Source organism: Arachis ipaensis, chromosome B1, assembly GCF_059453495.1.
Source record: "Arachis ipaensis isolate K30076 ecotype BB chromosome B1, ASM5945349v1, whole genome shotgun sequence".
Taxonomy (NCBI): Eukaryota; Viridiplantae; Streptophyta; class Magnoliopsida; order Fabales; family Fabaceae; genus Arachis; species Arachis ipaensis.
The window spans coordinates 140,236,179-140,242,255 of NC_142436.1; the positions used below are offsets into that span (position 1 = coordinate 140,236,179).

General features: G+C 34.0%; 1 pseudogene; it reads right to left on the reverse strand.

Moving 5' to 3' along the window:
• Nucleotides 1–2,352: 2,352 nt before the first annotated feature.
• LOC148578612 (uncharacterized) lies at nt 2,353–3,524 on the reverse strand (annotated as a pseudogene).
• Between the last annotated feature and the right edge of the window lie 2,553 nt (nt 3,525–6,077).

Below are 6,077 nucleotides of genomic sequence, written 5' to 3' on the forward strand. Positions count from 1 at the left end.
CGTTGAGTCTAATTGTAACGTATAACGCCGAGTTATAACGTAAAGTGCCGAGTTATGGTGTATAATATCGCGTTATTGTACATAATGCCAAATTATGATATCGAAATTGTAATGGCCGTATCACTTTGCAACACAATAGGAATCAATAGCACCCCCTTTACCTTATTTCAATTTCACATACATAAGCACCGTGGCACCCAAAATTCCAATCTCAAGAACACCAATGTGAGGCTTCTAAAGCCTCTTATTCATTGGCCTAACATCATAAGTTTGTTACCATCATCAATTGGGAACCACCTTAAAGTCATCAGCTTCTTGTCTGTTCTCCTCTCAACCGTGGGTCCACACCACCGAAGAGCCATTTTGGCCACAACCTCATCCCTCCCCGATCCAGTCTAGTCCTCGACTAATACCAAAAGATAGTCATCAAAAGGCTCAACAATAATAAACAACAACTCATTTCAATAAAGATTTGAGAATTTCGAAAAACCTCGCAATCAAGAGGAAGAAGTGTTCTTCGTTAAATGAAGGTGTTGAGAAATAAACATAAAATTAATAAAAATGTGTTTTTGTGAATGATGAGGATGTTAAAGGAGGGAACTTTAAAGAAAGAAGTAATAGAAATATTTATAACATTAAATTTTGTTATGTATTTTTATTCATTTATATTCATTTATTCCTGTGTGGATGTTGTTGTCTTTGATGATGTCGTTAGCAACCATGGACTAATTGTGTTAACCGTGAAGGATGCTAATGGAATAATAATGAAATGAGATGTGTATGGTGGTGAGGATTTTGACCTATGTTTTCTTTTTCTCTTTATTTTCTTATGTTTTCTTATTTACTCTTTGGTTGGGTTTGATTGTTGTAGAGAAAAAAGAGTAATAAGTGAATGAATAGAGTATAGTAGATAAAAAAGAATTAAATTTATAGAAACATGATAGAAGTAAAAGACAAAAAGGAAGAAGCATCATTTTTAGGGTCATAAATGAAGATAAAGACTAAATTGGAGAATTATACATTATTAGCCACGTCAATTAGTCATCATCATTGACTGCATGACAGTGGTTATGCCACATTAGTAGTCCATTTGCTGACTCATGTCGGAAATGGACTAAAAGACTTGTATATAACTTGGTGCTCAATCTGAGAAGTCAAATTAGTGTAATTGAAATCTAGAGAATAAAATTAATGCAAAGACCCAATTCAAAAGACTACTTTAGAGATTTAATCTAATCAGTGACAGATCCAGAAAATTTTGGCTGTGGGAAAAAATATATATATAATATAATAATAATTTTTATAATTTTACTATAATATTATAAAATATGATAACTCCTCAAATTATTTAACCAATAAATTAAAACAATAAAATAATAATTTAAAATAATAACAAATAATTTAAAATTCCATTCTTCTAGATTTCATATTTTGAAATGATTGAATAATCTTTCATTGTCAATACAATCAAATATCTCTCTTTCTATATATGTGACTAAACAATCATTTAAAAATTTATCTCCCATATGATTACGAAGCCGGCCCTTTATGACGTTCATAGCAGAAAAGGTTCTTTCAATTGATGCAGTTGCTACAAGCAAAACTAAAGCTAATTTCAAAAGAAAAAACACTAATTGATAAACAATATTTTTTCGAGTCTCAACCAATTTCTCAAAAAGAGCACCAATCCCATTTAAGTTTGAGAATTGATCATCAGAACACACATCTAATATGAAGTTATCAAGTTGACTATCAAGTGCCAAAAGTTGAGTGGAAGAAAATTCTAATGGATAGAATTGAGCTAACTCGATCAACTTCTCCTTATCAAACGCAAAAAATGAGTGTCTTGGGTTCAAGCAAGCTATACAAAGAAGCAATTCAGTATTCACTCTGTAAAATGATTGTTGAGTTCTTGAAGTTGTCTATCAACTACTTGATAGAATATTTCAACTTAAAAATGATGCAAATTTGAGATCTTATGAGCTTTGCGTCTTGATCTTCCTTGTGACACAAATATATCATCCATTTTTGGAACAATAATATTATGTTTATCACAAAACAATGAGACTTCATCAAGTAAAAGGGACCAACCATCATCTCTTATATTTTGCAACCGTTGCTTAGACACTTTAACCAATGCCATAACATTTACAATGTCTTGATCATTCCTCTGTAATGCTTGAGATAACTCATTAGTAACTTCCAAGATATTTTTCATCAAGTGCAAGTTAAAAATGAATTCAAAAGATTGAATGATATTCAATAAATGACATGCTTCAGCTCTTTGTTCTGAATTATTTCCATCTTCCTCAACATATTCAAGAACATTGACCACGGAAGGAAACAAAGAAATTATTTTTTTGCAACCATTACAAGAGCTAACTGAAGTTGGTGGGCAAAGCAATGCACATAGAAAGCATAAGAATTTTCTTTCAATATCAAAGTTTTTAAACCATTAAATTCTCCTTGCATATTACTTGCACCATCATATCTTTGTCCACGTATTCTTGATAAACTTAAATGATATGTTTCTAATAATGACTCCAATGCTAATTTTAGAGATAAAGCATTAGTATTAGAAACATGAACAAGACCAAGAAAATGCTCTCTAACTTGTCCTTCTTTATTCACATACCTTAAACAAACTGACATTTGCTCCTTAATAGAAATATCGCGGGCTTCATCAATCAAAGCAGTAAACAATTCATCCCTAAGATCATTAACAATAACTTTTGTCGTTTCACTTGTAGCCGCTCTTACAATATCTTTTTGAATTGAGGGTGCTCTTAGTTTAAGATACCCACGAGCATTTTTGAAAGCACGATCAATCTTTTCATTATGTTGCGCCAAGAAAGTTTAGAAGTTCCAAAAAAATTTCTTGATTAATAGAATCATCTGTCTCATCGTTACCACGAAAGGCCAATCTTTGTCGCAAAATAAATCTAATACAACCAATTGTGGCTATCAAGAGAATTTGATAATTCTTTTTAGCTTGCTCAGATTGTTTTTCAATAGCAGCACTGATGTGTTGTTTTGACTTCATAAGTGCTTCACATTTTCTCCAAGCTTGATTATGAGCACTATCATGAATCCCAACATGAGTTTGTAGTCTCTCTTTTTTGGCCAATTTGAAAAGCCATTAGTAACAAAAGCATCACCACCTTCAGTATCAGGTTTCATAAGATAACAACAAAGACAAAAAAAACAGCATCTTTTGATATACTATACTCTAACCAGTTGCCATAGTCATCAAACCAATTTGGATTAAACCTTCGAAAAGAAGAACTAAAAGCAATTTGCGAAAAATCATGAGTCCTTGGTTGACAATGACCTTTTTACAAATATGCACACCTAACTTTGTCTCTGTCATTCGGATGATAACTTGAAATCTTTAGTCGTTGTTCTGGATCTGCTATAAGACTCTCTACTTCGAATTCTAAAAACCTCCTTTTGTTAGAAGAGGTCGACGAATTGTTTTGAGATCCAACCTCCGACAATGAAGTTCTTTTGAAATATTTCTCCATTACTAATAGGATAAAATTATAAACCTAAGTTAATTGACTAATATAAATAATTCACAATTCTACACAAATTTAAAATACAGTATAAAATTATATATACAAAATTGATAATCATGTGTCATTTAAATTGATTTCTAAATTCCAACAGCAACAACTAATGAACTAAACTGCAACAAAATTCCAACACCAACAACTAATGAACTAAATTCCAACGCAACAAAATTGATTTCTAAATTCCAACAGCAACAATTACATAGACAGAATCACAAAACTAAATTGCAGAACCCAAGAGGCAATTAACAAAAAGCAATTAACAATCATCATTCATGAATCATGAATGCATGTACTAAGAGGCAAGAGTAAAAAGTCCAGACTGAACTGTAGAACCCTGAACTCCACGAGGCAGAACCCAACACCCGTGCGGCACCCAACGGCAGAACCAGCATCCAGCGGCAGAACCAGCAGCACCCCGCAGTCCCGCACCCTGAACTGCTGAAGACAGAACCAGATGCCGAAGCCCGAAGGAATGGGAAGACAGAACCAGACGAGGATTGAAGCTGTGAAGACCGAGGAAGAAGAAGAAGAAGACAAAACCAGATGCTGAAGGAACGCAGTGGCAGAATCAGACGCGGGCACGCGGCGATGCAAGGAGAAATCGACGGAGGCAGAGCCGGCGCGGGAGAAAGGCTGAACGGGACAGCCACAGAAAAACTGACGGAGTAGGCGAGTAGCGGCAAAAAATCTGGAGGGCTGGAGTCTGAAAGCGGAGGTTGGAAGTTAGAGGTTGGAGCAAAAAAAACAAAATTAAAAAATGGGAGAAGGAGAAGAGTTAGAAATTTAAAGGGTGGAGTCAAAATTAATTGGATAATGGGGACAAATTAAATATTTCACTAAGAATTATTAATTAATTTTTTCAATTTCATTGGGGCAGTTGCCCCCACTACCTGCTAAGTACATCTGTCCCTGAGTCTAACTATCTTTTCTTGTATCCTTATAAATATAAAACATTAAATTCCATATTTCCTTTTACTCAAATATCACCGTTTACTTTTTCTTTTAAAGATTAAAAATGCTCTAGTATCAATTAATAATTTGCTACTAGTAATCATAATAATGGAGGTCAAAATTGGTAGATAGAAAATAAATTTCAATCTAACGTACAAATGTAAACGCAAAAAGCTATAATTTTTTGTTTTAGCTAAACTTGGGTTAGAGAGCAGAATCACGTTTACGTTTAGAAGAAGAAAAAATATCCAAACTAAAATGTGAAGCTTTCAAGAAAACTAAACGTATGTTTTTTTTTGTGACTGAAATAAACTAAACAAAGAAAAACAAAACAAAGGATCTGCTTAAATAGAGGAACAGTCCTTTTTAAGACTACTCTTAAACTCCTCCCAAGGTGAAGGAAGCTCTATATGAGAAAGTTGTAACTTTATCGCCATCTTTGCCATAGTATCTGCCACCGTGTTTGCATCTCTCATAATCAAACGAAAGTCAACACGCCAATTCCAATGCATGATATCTCTTATTTTGAGCACCAATGGATCAATAAACCCAAAACCATATTGATTATTAGTAACAAGATTAAATGCTTCCACACAATCTGTCTCACAAATAACATCTCGTTGACCCACATCCCAAGCTAAGAGATATTCTCTCCAAATAGCAAACAATTCCCCTTGAAGAATACTATTACTTTCAATCATTCCCAAACACCCCCTTTGCCAACTCCCATTACAATCTCTAATAATACAAGCAAAATCAACACTATCACCCGAACCAAGATAACTAGCATCACAATTAATCTTGAAAGTACTAATGGATGGGGGATTCCAAAAACCATTTAGAGTAGAGGGAAGGGACATACGTTGTAGTTCAAAAATATTCCTAAGCTCCTTTTCTGAAGTTAATGCCAGACAAATCACTTTTTCCGGAGGCCAATTTTCATGAGGATTAAAGATGTCATTATTCCTTGCTCGCCACATCCACTAAAATCCCGAAAAGAACTTGAATGGATGCTCTCTGCTATGATACAAGAACCAGTTCTTCAAATCCAAAGGATGACAAGAAATATCCAACCTATGCCATATAAGCTGAGCTTCTGGGCAATCTCGAATACAATGTAAAACCGATTTCTGGTTAGAAAGACATCTTGGGCACCTATCCGATGACGATATCCCTCTTCTAAAACGAAAACTTGCAATAGGAAGAGCTTCCTTAAGACACAACCAAGCCAAAAACTTATGCTTTTTCGAAACAAGCTGACGTCAAAGCCAAAGCCAATTCTCCCGCTCCTCCCAACCAAAAAGCTTCTTACACAACCACAAATAACTATTGCGTGAGTCATAGACTTTGACAGCAGACCCAAACCAATACCAACTTACTTCCGAACTTGTTTGCACATCTATAAACTAAACGTATGCTTCAAAGTCAAACGCTAAGTCAAACACATCCTAAGTAATTTTAAGTAAGGCAATTGCTATCAAAATGTAAATAAATAAAAAATTTTCAATATATTTTGTTAGTATTAATTATTATTAATTACTATTAATTAAC